The sequence below is a fragment of the Carassius gibelio genome, chromosome A10 (genome assembly GCF_023724105.1).
Source record: "Carassius gibelio isolate Cgi1373 ecotype wild population from Czech Republic chromosome A10, carGib1.2-hapl.c, whole genome shotgun sequence".
NCBI lineage: Eukaryota > Metazoa > Chordata > Actinopteri > Cypriniformes > Cyprinidae > Carassius > Carassius gibelio.
In genome coordinates, this window is record NC_068380.1 from 24,938,439 (window position 1) to 24,954,219 (window position 15,781).

General features: G+C 37.5%; 1 long non-coding RNA gene across 1 annotated transcript; it reads right to left on the minus strand.

Moving 5' to 3' along the window:
- Positions 1 to 8,506: 8,506 nt before the first annotated feature.
- LOC128021600 (uncharacterized) lies at positions 8,507 to 11,586 on the minus strand. Its single transcript, XR_008185608.1, has 3 exons — positions 11,517 to 11,586; positions 10,678 to 10,761; positions 8,507 to 10,085 (listed from the first exon to the last, which is right to left on the minus strand). It is a non-coding gene; the product is annotated as an uncharacterized LOC128021600 (long non-coding RNA).
- Between the last annotated feature and the right edge of the window lie 4,195 nt (positions 11,587 to 15,781).

Sequence of the window (15,781 nt, forward strand, 5' to 3'; positions counted from 1 at the left end):
TTGCATGAAATGCTTTAAATGTGTGAAAAGTCCATCCATGCTCAAGAATGCTGAGGCATTCCAAAGATATTAACAGGGCAATCAAAGATTAATGGCCTTTCAAAACTACCCAAGTACCAATGACCACAGCAAAGCCAAAGAGCCATAGACATATTTATAATGGGTGCTGTTAACAAAACTGCTCAGATCAGCTCACCTTGACTGCAGGCAGCATGCTCCTGGTATCTCTGGCTGGAAATGTCCTCATCTGATTCCACAGAATTGTAGTCTTCGAAATGGAAAATATTTTGATTTGTCACTATCGGTACCCTCATAATGGCACTGACTTGTCTGTTGTAATAGGTAAGTGCTATTTGTTGGGGTAGTTTCAAGTGACCAGTGCTTCAGGAGATAATTTATTTTCTGGGACGCCAAACTGAGTTCTAAATGCAATGATCAGATAATCACAGTATCCATCCCATTAAGATTACTTCAAATGGGAGCATTGATTGGTCCTATGTTCATAAGTGCTTCTCTTTGGGGTAGTAGTAATGAGGAAATGAAGAGCAACCAAAGCTTCACCTATGTTCTATTTCTTATAGTTTTTTTTATTTAATTAATTAGTATTTCTTATTTTGCAGATATATGCCTCTGGTCCAAACTTGTAACTGTAAATGCTGAATAAAATTGAAAAAAATTGGACACAATTATGCATCCTCCTCTGTGGCCAACTTTTCAAATCCTTGCCTCCTTGAGTGAAAAGCAGCTGATGTCTACTCTAACTTTAGCATCTTTCTTTTCAACCAAAGCAGAAAGTGCTATCAAGTTGGGGTAAATGTTTGCTAAATGACTTCCCAGTGTCCAACTGGTCTGTTTTTAGTTTCATTTGAAGGAGACTCCCTCGATGACTACAAAGAGAAGCATCTGTTATTCCATGTAAGAATAAGTGCTTTACTTTGGGACTGCCTCGCTGGTGTTTGTTCATCAGTGGGTTTGTCCATTGCATTGATTACAGCAGAATCCAAATTTAAACACTAGAAGGTGCTGTTTTTTCCAAAGTTTTGGCATGGTAATCATTGATTTTGTGCATGGTGTGTTTCTATGCTTTAACAAGGACTGTCATAATGTTCTTCTTTCAGAAAACATTATAATAGTTGAATTTGCATGAAATGCTTTAAATGTGTGAAAAGTCCATCCATGCTCAAGAATGCTGAGGCATTCCAAAGATATTAACAGGGCAATCAAAGATTAATGGCCTTTCAAAACTACCCAAGTACCAACGACCACAGCAAAGTCAAAGAGCCATAGACATATTTATAATGGGTGCTGTTAACAAAACTGCTCAGATCAGCTCACCTTGACTGCAGGCAGCATGCTCCTGGTATCTCTGGCTGGAAATGTCCTCATCTGATTCCACAGAATTGTAGTCTTCGAAATGGAAAATATTTTGATTTGTCACTATCGGTACCCTCATAATGGCACTGACTTGTCTGTTGTAATATGTAAGTGCTATTTGTTGGGGTAGTTTCAAGTGACCAGTGCTTCAGGAGATAATTTATTTTCTGGGACGCCAAACTGAGTTCTAAATGCAATGATCAGATAATCACAGTATCCATCCCATTAAGATTACTTCAAATGGGAGCATTGATTGGTCCTATGTTCATAAGTGCTTCTCTTTGGGGTAGTAGTAATGAGGAAATGAAGAGCAACCAAAGCTTCACCTATGTTCTATTTCTTATAGTTTTTTATTTAATTAATTAGTATTTCTTATTTTGCAGATATATGCCTCTGGTCCAAACTTGTAACTGTTAATGCTGAATAAAATTGAAAAAATTGGACACAATTATGCATCCTCCTCTGTGGCCAACTTTTCTAATCCTTGCCTCCTTGAGTGAAAAGCAGCTGATGTCTACTCTAACTTTAGCATCTTTCTTTTCAACCAAAGCAGAAAGTGCTATCAAGTTGGGGTAAATGTTTGCTGACTGACTTCCCAGTGTCCAACTGGTCTGTTTTTAGTTTCATTTGAAGGAGACTCCCTCGATGACTACAAAGAGAAGCATCTGTTATTCCATGTAAGAATAAGTGCTTTACTTTGGGACTGCCTTGCTGGTGTTTGTTCATCAGTGGGTTTGTCCATTGCCTTGATTACAGCAGAATCCAAACTTAAACACTAGAAGGTGCTGTTTTTTCCAAAGTTTTGGCATGGTAATCATTGATTTTGTGCATGGGGTGTTTATATGCTTTAACAAGGACTGTCATAATGTTCTTCTTTCAGAAAACATTATAATAGTTGAATCTGCATGAAATGCTTTAAATGTGTGAAAAGTCCATCCATGCTCAAGAATGCTAAAGCATTCCAAAGATATTAACAGGGCAATCAAAGATTAATGGCCTTTCAAAACTACCCAAGTACCAATGACCACAGCAAAGCCAAAGAGCCATAGACATATTTATAATGGGTGCTGTTAACAAAACTGCTCAGATCAGCTCACCTTGACTGCAGGCAGCATGCTCCTGGTATCTCTGGCTGGAAATGTCCTCATCTGATTCCACAGAATTGTAGTCTTCGAAATGGAAAATATTTTGATTTGTCACTATCGGTACCCTCATAATGGCACTGACTTGTCTGTTGTAATAGGTAAGTGCTATTTGTTGGGGTAGTTTCAAGTGACCAGTGCTTCAGGAGATAATTTATTTTCTGGGACGCCAAACTGAGTTCTAAATGCAATGATCAGATAATCACAGTATCCATCCCATTAAGATTACTTCAAATGGGAGCATTGATTGGTCCTATGTTCATAAGTGCTTCTCTTTGGGGTAGTAGTAATGAGGAAATGAAGAGCAACCAAAGCTTCACCTATGTTCTATTTCTTATAGTTTTTTTTATTTAATTAATTAGTATTTCTTATTTTGCAGATATATGCCTCTGGTCCAAACTTGTAACTGTAAATGCTGAATAAAATTGAAAAAAATTGGACACAATTATGCATCCTCCTCTGTGGCCAACTTTTCAAATCCATGCCTCCTTGAGTGAAAAGCAGCTGATGTCTACTCTAACTTTAGCATCTTTCTTTTCAACCAAAGCAGAAAGTGCTATCAAGTTGGGGTAAATGTTTGCTGACTGACTTCCCAGTGTCCAACTGGTCTGTTTTTAGTTTCATTTGAAGGAGACTCCCTCGATGACTACAAAGAGAAGCATCTGTTATTCCATGTAAGAATAAGTGTTTTACTTTGGGACTGCCTTGCTGGTGTTTGTTCATCAGTGGGTTTGTCCATTGCCTTGATAACAGCAGAATCCAAATTTAAACACTAGAAGGTGCTGTTTTTTCCAAAGTTTTGGCATGGTAATCATTGATTTTGTGCATGGTGTGTTTCTATGCTTTAACAAGGACTGTCATAATGTTCTTCTTTCAGAAAACATTATAATAGTTGAATTTGCATGAAATGCTTTAAATGTGTGAAAAGTCCATCCATGCTCAAGAATGCTGAGGCATTCCAAAGATATTAACAGGGCAATCAAAGATTAATGGCCTTTCAAAACTACCCAAGTACCAACGACCACAGCAAAGCCAAAGAGCCATAGACATATTTATAATGGGTGCTGTTAACAAAACTGCTCAGATCAGCTCACCTTGACTGCAGGCAGCATGCTCCTGGTATCTCTGGCTGGAAATGTCCTAATCTGATTCCACAGAATTGTAGTCTTCGAAATGGAAAATATTTTGATTTGTCACTATCGGTACCCTCATAATGGCACTGACTTGTCTGTTGTAATAGGTAAGTGCTATTTGTTGGGGTAGTTTCAAGTGACCAGTGCTTCAGGAGATAATTTATTTTCTGGGACGCCAAACTGAGTTCTAAATGCAATGATCAGATAATCACAGTATCCATCCCATTAAGATTACTTCAAATGGGAGCATTGATTGGTCCTATGTTCATAAGTGCTTCTCTTTGGGGTAGTAGTAATGAGGAAATGAAGAGCAACCAAAGCTTCACCTATGTTCTATTTCTTATAGTTTTTTATTTATTTAATTTGTATTTCTTATTTTGCAGATATATGCCTCTGGTCCAAACTTGTAACTGTAAATGCTGAATAAAATTGAAAAAAATTGGACACAATTATGCATCCTCCTCTGTGGCCAACTTTTCAAATCCTTGCCTCCTTGAGTGAAAAGCAGCTGATGTCTACTCTAACTTTAGTATCTTTCTTTTCAACCAAAGCAGAAAGTGCTATCAAGTTGGGGTAAATGTTTGCTGACTGACTTCCCAGTGTCCAACTGGTCTGTTTTTAGTTTCATTTGAAGGAGACTCCCTTGATGACTACAAAGAGAAGCATCTGTTATTCCATGTAAGAATAAGTGCTTTACTTTGGGACTGCCTTGCTGGTGTTTGTTCATCAGTGGGTTTGTCCATTGCCTTGATTACAGCAGAATCCAAATTTAAACACTAGAAGGTGCTGTTTTTTCCAAAGTTTTGGCATGGTAATCATTGATTTTGTGCATGGGGTGTTTATATGCTTTAACAAGGACTGTCATAATGTTCTTCTTTCAGAAAACATTATAATAGTTGAATCTGCATGAAATGCTTTAAATGTGTGAAAAGTCCATCCATGCTCAAGAATGCTAAAGCATTCCAAAGATATTAACAGGGCAATCAAAGATTAATGGCCTTTCAAAACTACCCAAGTACCAATGACCACAGCAAAGCCAAAGAGCCATAGACATATTTATAATGGGTGCTGTTAACAAAACTGCTCAGATCAGCTCACCTTGACTGCAGGCAGCATGCTCCTGGTATCTCTGGCTGGAAATGTCCTCATCTGATTCCACAGAATTGTAGTCTTCGAAATGGAAAATATTTTGATTTGTCACTATCGGTACCCTCATAATGGCACTGACTTGTCTGTTGTAATAGGTAAGTGCTATTTGTTGGGGTAGTTTCAAGTGACCAGTGCTTCAGGAGATAATTTATTTTCTGGGACGCCAAACTGAGTTCTAAATGCAATGATCAGATAATCACAGTATCCATCCCATTAAGATTACTTCAAATGGGAGCATTGATTGGTCCTATGTTCATAAGTGCTTCTCTTTGGGGTAGTAGTAATGAGGAAATGAAGAGCAACCAAAGCTTCACCTATGTTCTATTTCTTATAGTTTTTTTATTTAATTAATTAGTATTTCTTATTTTGCAGATATATGCCTCTGGTCCAAACTTGTAACTGTAAATGCTGAATAAAATTGAAAAAAATTGGACACAATTATGCATCCTCCTCTGTGGCCAACTTTTCAAATCCTTGCCTCCTTGAGTGAAAAGCAGCTGATGTCTACTCTAACTTTAGCATCTTTCTTTTCAACCAAAGCAGAAAGTGCTATCAAGTTGGGGTAAATGTTTGCTGACTGACTTCCCAGTGTCCAACTGGTCTGTTTTTAGTTTCATTTGAAGGAGACTCCCTCGATGACTACAAAGAGAAGCATCTGTTATTCCATGTAAGAATAAGTGCTTTATTTGGGACTGCCTCGCTGGTGTTTGTTCATCAGTGGGTTTGTCCATTGCATTGATTACAGCAGAATCCAAATTTAAACACTAGAAGGTGCTGTTTTTTCCAAAGTTTTGGCATGGTAATCATTGATTTTGTGCATGGTGTGTTTCTATGCTTTAACAAGGACTGTCATAATGTTCTTCTTTCAGAAAACATTATAATAGTTGAATTTGCATGAAATGCTTTAAATGTGTGAAAAGTCCATCCATGCTCAAGAATGCTGAGGCATTCCAAAGATATTAACAGGGCAATCAAAGATTAATGGCCTTTCAAAACTACCCAAGTACCAACGACCACAGCAAAGCCAAAGAGCCATAGACATATTTATAATGGGTGCTGTTAACAAAACTGCTCAGATCAGCTCACCTTGACTGCAGGCAGCATGCTCCTGGTATCTCTGGCTGGAAATGTCCTCATCTGATTCCACAGAATTGTAGTCTTCGAAATGGAAAATATTTTGATTTGTCACTATCGGTACCCTCATAATGGCACTGACTTGTCTGTTGTAATAGGTAAGTGCTATTTGTTGGGGTAGTTTCAAGTGACCAGTGCTTCAGGAGACAATTTATTTTCTGGGACGCCAAACTGAGTTCTAAATGCAATGATCAGATAATCACAGTATCCATCCCATTAAGATTACTTCAAATGGGAGCATTGATTGGTCCTATGTTCATAAGTGCTTCTCTTTGGGGTAGTAGTAATGAGGAAATGAAGAGCAACCAAAGCTTCACCTATGTTCTATTTCTTATAGTTTTTTATTTAATTAATTAGTATTTCTTATTTTGCAGATATATGCCTCTGGTCCAAACTTGTAACTGTAAATGCTGAATAAAATTGAAAAAAATTGGACACAATTATGCATCCTCCTCTGTGGCCAACTTTTCAAATCCTTGCCTCCTTGAGTGAAAAGCAGCTGATGTCTACTCTAACTTTAGCATCTTTCTTTTCAACCAAAGCAGAAAGTGCTATCAAGTTGGGGTAAATGTTTGCTGACTGACTTCCCAGTGTCCAACTGGTCTGTTTTTAGTTTCATTTGAAGGAGACTCCCTCGATGACTACAAAGAGAAGTATCTGTTATTCCATGTAAGAATAAGTGTTTTACTTTGGGACTGCCTTGCTGGTGTTTGTTCATCAGTGGGTTTGTCCATTGCCTTGATTACAGCAGAATCCAAATTTAAACACTAGAAGGTGCTGTTTTTTCCAAAGTTTTGGCATGGTAATCATTGATTTTGTGCATGGTGTGTTTCTATGCTTTAACAAGGACTGTCATAATGTTCTTCTTTCAGAAAACATTATAATAGTTGAATTTGCATGAAATGCTTTAAATGTGTGAAAAGTCCATCCATGCTCAAGAATGCTGAGGCATTCCAAAGATATTAACAGGGCAATCAAAGATTAATGGCCTTTCAAAACTACCCAAGTACCAACGACCACAGCAAAGCCAAAGAGCCATAGACATATTTATAATGGGTGCTGTTAACAAAACTGCTCAGATCAGCTCACCTTGACTGCAGGCAGCATGCTCCTGGTATCTCTGGCTGGAAATGTCCTCATCTGATTCCACAGAATTGTAGTCTCCGAAATGGAAAATATTTTGATTTGTCACTATCGGTACCCTCATAATGGCACTGACTTGTCTGTTGTAATAGGTAAGTTCTATTTGTTGGGGTAGTTTCAAGCGACGAGTGCTTCAGGACATAATTCATTTTCTGGGACGCCAAACTGAGTTCTAAAGGCAATGATCAGATATTCACAGTATCCATCCCATTAAGATTACTTCAAATGGGAGCATTGATTGGTCCTATGTTCATAAGTGCTTCTCTTTGGAGTAGTAGTAATGAGGAAATGAAGAGCAACCAAAGCTTCACCTATGTTCTATTTCTTATAGTTTTTTATTTAATTAATTAGTATTTCTTATTTTGCAGATATATGCCTCTGGTCCAAACTTGTAACTGTAAATGCTGAATAAAATTGAAAAAAATTGGACACAATTATGCATCCTCCTCTGTGGCCAACTTTTCAAATCCTTGCCTCCTTGAGTGAAAAGCAGCTGATGTCTACTCTAACTTTAGCATCTTTCTTTTCAACCAAAGCAGAAAGTGCTATCAAGTTGGGGTAAATGTTTGCTGACTGACTTCCCAGTGTCCAACTGGTCTGTTTTTAGTTTCATTTGAAGAAGACTCCCTCGATGACTACAAAGAGAAGCATCTGTTATTCCATGTAAGAATAAGTGCTTTACTTTGGGACTGCCTTGCTGGTGTTTGTTCATCAGTGGGTTTGTCCATTGCCTTGATTACAGCAGAATCCAAATTTAAACACTAGAAGGTGCTGTTTTTTCCAAAGTTTTGGCATGGTAATCATTGATTTTGTGCATGGGGTGTTTATATGCTTTAACAAGGACTGTCATAATGTTCTTCTTTCAGAAAACATTATAATAGTTGAATCTGCATGAAATGCTTTAAATGTGTGAAAAGTCCATCCATGCTCAAGAATGCTAAAGCATTCCAAAGATATTAACAGGGCAATCAAAGATTAATGGCCTTTCAAAACTACCCAAGTACCAATGACCACAGCAAAGCCAAAGAGCCATAGACATATTTATAATGGGTGCTGTTAACAAAACTGCTCAGATCAGCTCACCTTGACTGCAGGCAGCATGCTCCTGGTATCTCTGGCTGGAAATGTCCTCATCTGATTCCACAGAATTGTAGTCTTCGAAATGGAAAATATTTTGATTTGTCACTATCGGTACCCTCATAATGGCACTGACTTGTCTGTTGTAATAGGTAAGTGCTATTTGTTGGGGTAGTTTCAAGTGACCAGTGCTTCAGGAGATAATTTATTTTCTGGGACGCCAAACTGAGTTCTAAATGCAATGATCAGATAATCACAGTATCCATCCCATTAAGATTACTTCAAATGGGAGCATTGATTGGTCCTATGTTCATAAGTGCTTCTCTTTGGGGTAGTAGTAATGAGGAAATGAAGAGCAACCAAAGCTTCACCTATGTTCTATTTCTTATAGTTTTTTTATTTAATTAATTAGTATTTCTTATTTTGCAGATATATGCCTCTGGTCCAAACTTGTAACTGTAAATGCTGAATAAAATTGAAAAAAATTGGACACAATTATGCATCCTCCTCTGTGGCCAACTTTTCAAATCCTTGCCTCCTTGAGTGAAAAGCAGCTGATGTCTACTCTAACTTTAGCATCTTTCTTTTCAACCAAAGCAGAAAGTGCTATCAAGTTCAAGTAGGTATCGCTGCAGCCCGGAGACCTCCAAGTGGGAGGAGCTTTTGCCGCAAGTGGGCTGGACTTCACGGAGAGCTCCAAGTGGGAGGAACTTTTGCCGCTAGTGGGCGGGACTTTACAAATGGGCGGAGTTTAAGCGGAAATTTCACATTGCGTCATTGCCGGGGTGCCCGCGAATGAGGAGGGCATAAAGTAGCGATACTAATGAAAAACAGATTTATTGTTTTTCATTGTAGTTTACATTTTATTAACAAGAGGTTATATAATTTTGTGACAGCTGCAAACATTCAAGTATATTAAATTATATAAATTTTATAATTATATCAGTATCAAGAAAATGAATGAGTAATTTAGAGCAATAAAATGTTTACTGTATGTTAATGTTTTTCTTTAATGCAAGTTTGAAATCTGAGGGAGAAATTATATTGTTTAGATTGTTACAACCCCCTTGGCTCTAGGTGAAACAACATTATAAAAAGCAGTAAATGTACAAATAAACATTTAATTAAAAAAAAAAAGAAAAAAAAAATCTAAATAGTAATACAAGAATTAATAATAATAAAAATAAACATTCCAAGACTTAAGAGGAAAATATTATTGGTACCAAAGTCCAATTTAAGACACTCTTTTCCCCATCTCCTTTTTATCACCAACTCAATCACAGGTAACACTCCACACCATTAAAAATTCAAGTTTTATTTGTTATATGACATGCAAAAAGCAGTGAAATGTAGGTCTGTCATACTCTTTTTAGACTGTGCAAAAAAAATAAAATAATGAAACAACAGGAAAAAATATACTGTATAAAATATACACCATATACTGTATTAAACTACTACACAGATGATTTGTAGAGATGCTACATAGAAACTGCTACACAGATGATGTGCAGAGATGTAGACAATGTGCAGTGAGGATGAGTTGCATAGTTAGGTTGTCAAAAAAGCAGTGTGCAGAGAGTTATTGGGTAGCCCTAAACAACCAGTCTATAAAGTTCAGTGTGTTTAATGTCCATGTTTAGTAGTCTGATAACATGAGGGAAGAAACTCCTCCTGAGCCTATCTGTTTTTGCCATCAGACTGCAGAAGCGTCTGTCTGACTGTAGCAGATGAAACAGTGGATTTCCAGGGTGGGTGGGGTCTTTAAGGATCTTAACAGTCCTAGATTTACATCTTCTGGTGTGGATGTCTTGCAGAGAAGGGGGAGATGTTCTGGAGATGCGCTCAGCTACTCTTTGCAGGGCATTTGAAGGTATTGAAGCTGCTCACTCTCTCCACTGGGGTCCCGTTAATGATGATTGGGGTAGATCCACTGCTGCCTCAAATAGAAAAGAGTTATTGTAAAATATTATTACAATTTACAATATTACTTTTTCTACTGCATTTCTGAACAAATAAATGAAGGCCTGGTGAGCATCAGACTTCAAAACCATTACAAAATCTGTCCAACCCCAAACAGTCCTGTAGAACAGATATTTAAGGAACCTGAGGTTTTAACCAGCTTGATTTTTATCAGCATTGGAACACTTTGCTGCTGCTTTCACTCCAAGGCTATGGATTATATTTTTACTGGAATGAAGTGTCATTAATCACTAAACATTCAGTCCAATGACATCCTAAAATAATTCACTGTTGACAAGTTAACATTAACTAAAGTACAATGCACATTTATGTGAGACTTCTACAGAATGTAATGTCATTTACATTCCATCATTTGTCCTTTAGGACAGTCTCTGACCATACCCCTGGAGCAATTTTAGGGACAAGCGCTGTTGCAAATGTCCACCTTTAAAGTATGAACATAATTTATCCACACAAAGACCCACATACACACACATTAGTCAAAAATCTTCAGAAAAAAATAAATGACACATCTTGATGCATAGAAAGAACAAAAAACAGTTTACAGGAAAGTGATCCTTTGGGTTTGCAGAGAGAGGCGGTAACCAGGTCACTGAAATGTAACTTCTGGCCACCCATACTTGAACTTTCTGTAACACAAAGTTTACACATAAGGTTTTTGTTTGTTTGTGTTTCCTACAATGAAAAAATTAATTCTACACCTGTTGATATGTAATGCATGGTAGTGGACACTGCAGTTAGCCTCATATATCCACTGTTATGATTATTAAATTGAAAAATGAATTTGGTAATTAAACCAAATGTTTCAATTGCATTACATTATTTGTATTAACGTTACACGTAAAAATAGATAACATTTTAAAAATATAACAGCAGGTTTTGAAACAATGACCAGCTTTGTTAAAGTCAAGCATTATCAGTTAGGAGAAGACTCATGTAAAGACTATTGTAACGAAGACTCATTCTTATGGAACACTGTACTAAATCTATTAATAGTTATTGATCGCTTAAATATCAGTGCAGTTATAATACATAGGCCTGCATATTTTACGTAACGTTAGTAACAATGCTTGCTTATGGTCTTCAGTGTCCGTAATCTGCAGCGTAAATCCTATTTGTATTGCAGAAATATTTAGCAGAAAAGGGTAACAGACACAATAAAGATGTAATTTATCTGTGCTGCTAATGCTGTCTTAACGTGCTCTCGGAATAATCTTAAATATGAGCTTTGAAGGTAAAAACTGCACATGAATGTCCTCCAATTTTCAAACTTGAATGCAATGAGCTTGTAATCATGATTTAACTACGTCAAGACTAAAACATCTACCGCCAAGATACTGCACTTTTTCACAACTTGTAATACGTTGTACAACTCTAAACTTACCCCTTCAAATTCCTCTTTCTTGACGCTGAAAAGCCTTGGGAAGTTGACGTCGTCTTTTTTTTTTTTTTTTTTTTTTGGTGGTGGTGGGGGGGGTGGGGGGGGGATTCGCAGCGTGCATTAACCCCATGACATTAAATAAACCAATTAAAAGGCTCTGGAGGTTTGTACAGCCCACTTGGAGCTGAAGTCCCACCCATTTGGAGCTCACCCGCCCATTTGGAGCTGGCTCCGACCTCCGTTTATACCTATCTCATCAAGTTGGGGTAAATGTTTGCTGACTGACTTCCCAGTGTCCAACTGGTCTGTTTTTAGTTTCATTTGAAGGAGACTCCCTCGATGACTACAAAGAGAAGCATCTGTTATTCCATGTAAGAATAAGTGCTTTACTTTGGGACTGCCTTGCTGGTGTTTGTTCATCAGTGGGTTTGTCCATTGCATTGATTACAGCAGAATCCAAATTTAAACACTAGAAGGTGCTGTTTTTTCCAAAGTTTTGGCATGGTAATCATTGATTTTGTGCATGGTGTGTTTCTATGCTTTAACAAGGACTGTCATAATGTTCTTCTTTCAGAAAACATTATAATAGTTGAATTTGCATGAAATGCTTTAAATGTGTGAAAAGTCCATCCATGCTCAAGAATGCTGAGGCATTCCAAAGATATTAACAGGGCAATCAAAGATTAATGGCCTTTCAAAACTACCCAAGTACCAACGACCACAGCAAAGCCAAAGAGCCATAGACATATTTATAATGGGTGCTGTTAACAAAACTGCTCAGATCAGCTCACCTTGACTGCAGGCAGCATGCTCCTGGTATCTCTGGCTGGAAATGTCCTCATCTGATTCCACAGAATTGTAGTCTTCGAAATGGAAAATATTTTGATTTGTCACTATCGGTACCCTCATAATGGCACTGACTTGTCTGTTGTAATAGGTAAGTGCTATTTGTTGGGGTAGTTTCAAGTGACCAGTGCTTCAGGAGATAATTTATTTTCTGGGACGCCAAACTGAGTTCTAAATGCAATGATCAGATAATCACAGTATCCATCCCATTAAGATTACTTCAAATGGGAGCATTGATTGGTCCTATGTTCATAAGTGCTTCTCTTTGGGGTAGTAGTAATGAGGAAATGAAGAGCAACCAAAGCTTCACCTATGTTCTATTTCTTATAGTTTTTTATTTAATTAATTAGTATTTCTTATTTTGCAGATATATGCCTCTGGTCCAAACTTGTAACTGTAAATGCTGAATAAAATTGAAAAAAATTGGACACAATTATGCATCCTCCTCTGTGGCCAACTTTTCTAATCCTTGCCTCCTTGAGTGAAAAGCAGCTGATGTCTACTCTAACTTTAGCATCTTTCTTTTCAACCAAAGCAGAAAGTGCTATCAAGTTGGGGTAAATGTTTGCTGACTGACTTCCCAGTGTCCAACTGGTCTGTTTTTAGTTTCATTTGAAGGAGACTCCCTCGATGACTACAAAGAGAAGCATCTGTTATTCCATGTAAGAATAAGTGTTTTACTTTGGGACTGCCTTGCTGGTGTTTGTTCATCAGTGGGTTTGTCCATTGCCTTGATTACAGCAGAATCCAAATTTAAACACTAGAAGGTGCTGTTTTTTCCAAAGTTTTGGCATGGTAATCATTGATTTTGTGCATGGTGTGTTTCTATGCTTTAACAAGGACTGTCATAATGTTCTTCTTTCAGAAAATATTATAATAGTTGAATTTGCATGAAATGCTTTAAATGTGTGAAAAGTCCATCCATGCTCAAGAATGCTGAGGCATTCCAAAGATATTAACAGGGCAATCAAAGATTAATGGCCTTTCAAAACTACCCAAGTACCAACGACCACAGCAAAGCCAAAGAGCCATAGACATATTTATAATGGGTGCTGTTAACAAAACTGCTCAGATCAGCTCACCTTGACTGCAGGCAGCATGCTCCTGGTATCTCTGGCTGGAAATGTCCTCATCTGATTCCACAGAATTGTAGTCTTCGAAATGGAAAATATTTTGATTTGTCACTATCGGTACCCTCATAATGGCACTGACTTGTCTGTTGTAATAGGTAAGTGCTATTTGTTGGGGTAGTTTCAAGTGACCAGTGTTTCAGGAGATAATTTATTTTCTGGGACGCCAAACTGAGTTCTAAATGCAATGATCAGATAATCACAGTATCCATCCCATTAAGATTACTTCAAATGGGAGCATTGATTGGTCCTATGTTCATAAGTGCTTCTCTTTGGGGTAGTAGTAATGAGGAAATGAAGAGCAACCAAAGCTTCACCTATGTTCTATTTCTTATAGTTTTTTATTTAATTAATTAGTATTTCTTATTTTGCAGATATATGCCTCTGGTCCAAGCTTGTAACTGTAAATGCTGAATAAAATTGAAAAATTGGACACAATGGGGTTTGTCCATTGCCTTGATTACAGCAGAATCCAAATTTAAACACTAGAAGGTGCTGTTTTTTCCAAAGTTTTGGCATGGTAATCATTGATTTTGTGCATGGTGTGTTTCTATGCTTTAACAAGGACTGTCATAATGTTCTTCTTTCAGAAAATATTATAATAGTTGAATTTGCATGAAATGCTTTAAATGTGTGAAAAGTCCATCCATGCTCAAGAATGCTGAGGCATTCCAAAGATATTAACAGGGCAATCAAAGATTAATGGCCTTTCAAAACTACCCAAGTACCAACGACCACAGCAAAGCCAAAGAGCCATAGACATATTTATAATGGGTGCTGTTAACAAAACTGCTCAGATCAGCTCACCTTGACTGCAGGCAGCATGCTCCTGGTATCTCTGGCTGGAAATGTCCTCATCTGATTCCACAGAATTGTAGTCTTCGAAATGGAAAATATTTTGATTTGTCACTATCGGTACCCTCATAATGGCACTGACTTGTCTGTTGTAATAGGTAAGTGCTATTTGTTGGGGTAGTTTCAAGTGACCAGTGTTTCAGGAGATAATTCATTTTCTGGGACGCCAAACTGAGTTCTAAAGGCAATGATCAGATATTCACAGTATCCATCCCATTAAGATTACTTCAAATGGGAGCATTGATTGGTCCTATGTTCATAAGTGCTTCTCTTTGGAGTAGTAGTAATGAGGAAATGAAGAGCAACCAAAGCTTCACCTATGTTCTATTTCTTATAGTTTTTTATTTAATTAATTAGTATTTCTTATTTTGCAGATATATGCCTCTGGTCCAAACTTGTAACTGTAAATGCTGAATAAAATTGAAAAAAATTGGACACAATTATGCATCCTCCTCTGTGGCCAACTTTTCAAATCCTTGCCTCCTTGAGTGAAAAGCAGCTGATGTCTACTCTAACTTTAGCATCTTTCTTTTCAACCAAAGCAGAAAGTGCTATCAAGTTGGGGTAAATGTTTGCTGACTGACTTCCCAGTGTCCAACTGGTCTGTTTTTAGTTTCATTTGAAGGAGACTCCCTCGATGACTACAAAGAGAAGCATCTGTTATTCCATGTAAGAATAAGTGCTTTACTTTGGGACTGCCTTGCTGGTGTTTGTTCATCAGTGGGTTTGTCCATTGCCTTGATTACAGCAGAATCCAAATTTAAACACTAGAAGGTGCTGTTTTTTCCAAAGTTTTGGCATGGTAATCATTGATTTTGTGCATGGGGTGTTTATATGCTTTAACAAGGACTGTCATAATGTTCTTCTTTCAGAAAACATTATAATAGTTGAATCTGCATGAAATGCTTTAAATGTGTGAAAAGTCCATCCATGCTCAAGAATGCTAAAGCATTCCAAAGATATTAACAGGGCAATCAAAGATTAATGGCCTTTCAAAACTACCCAAGTACCAATGACCACAGCAAAGCCAAAGAGCCATAGACATATTTATAATGGGTGCTGTTAACAAAACTGCTCAGATCAGCTCACCTTGACTGCAGGCAGCATGCTCCTGGTATCTCTGGCTGGAAATGTCCTCATCTGATTCCACAGAATTGTAGTCTTCGAAATGGAAAATATTTTGATTTGTCACTATCGGTACCCTCATAATGGCACTGACTTGTCTGTTGTAATAGGTAAGTGCTATTTGTTGGGGTAGTTTCAAGTGACCAGTGCTTCAGGAGATAATTTATTTTCTGGGACGCCAAACTGAGTTCTAAATGCAATGATCAGATAATCACAGTATCCATCCCATTAAGATTACTTCAAATGGGAGCATTGATTGGTCCTATGTTCATAAGTGCTTCTCTTTGGGGTAGTAGTAATGAGGAAATGAAG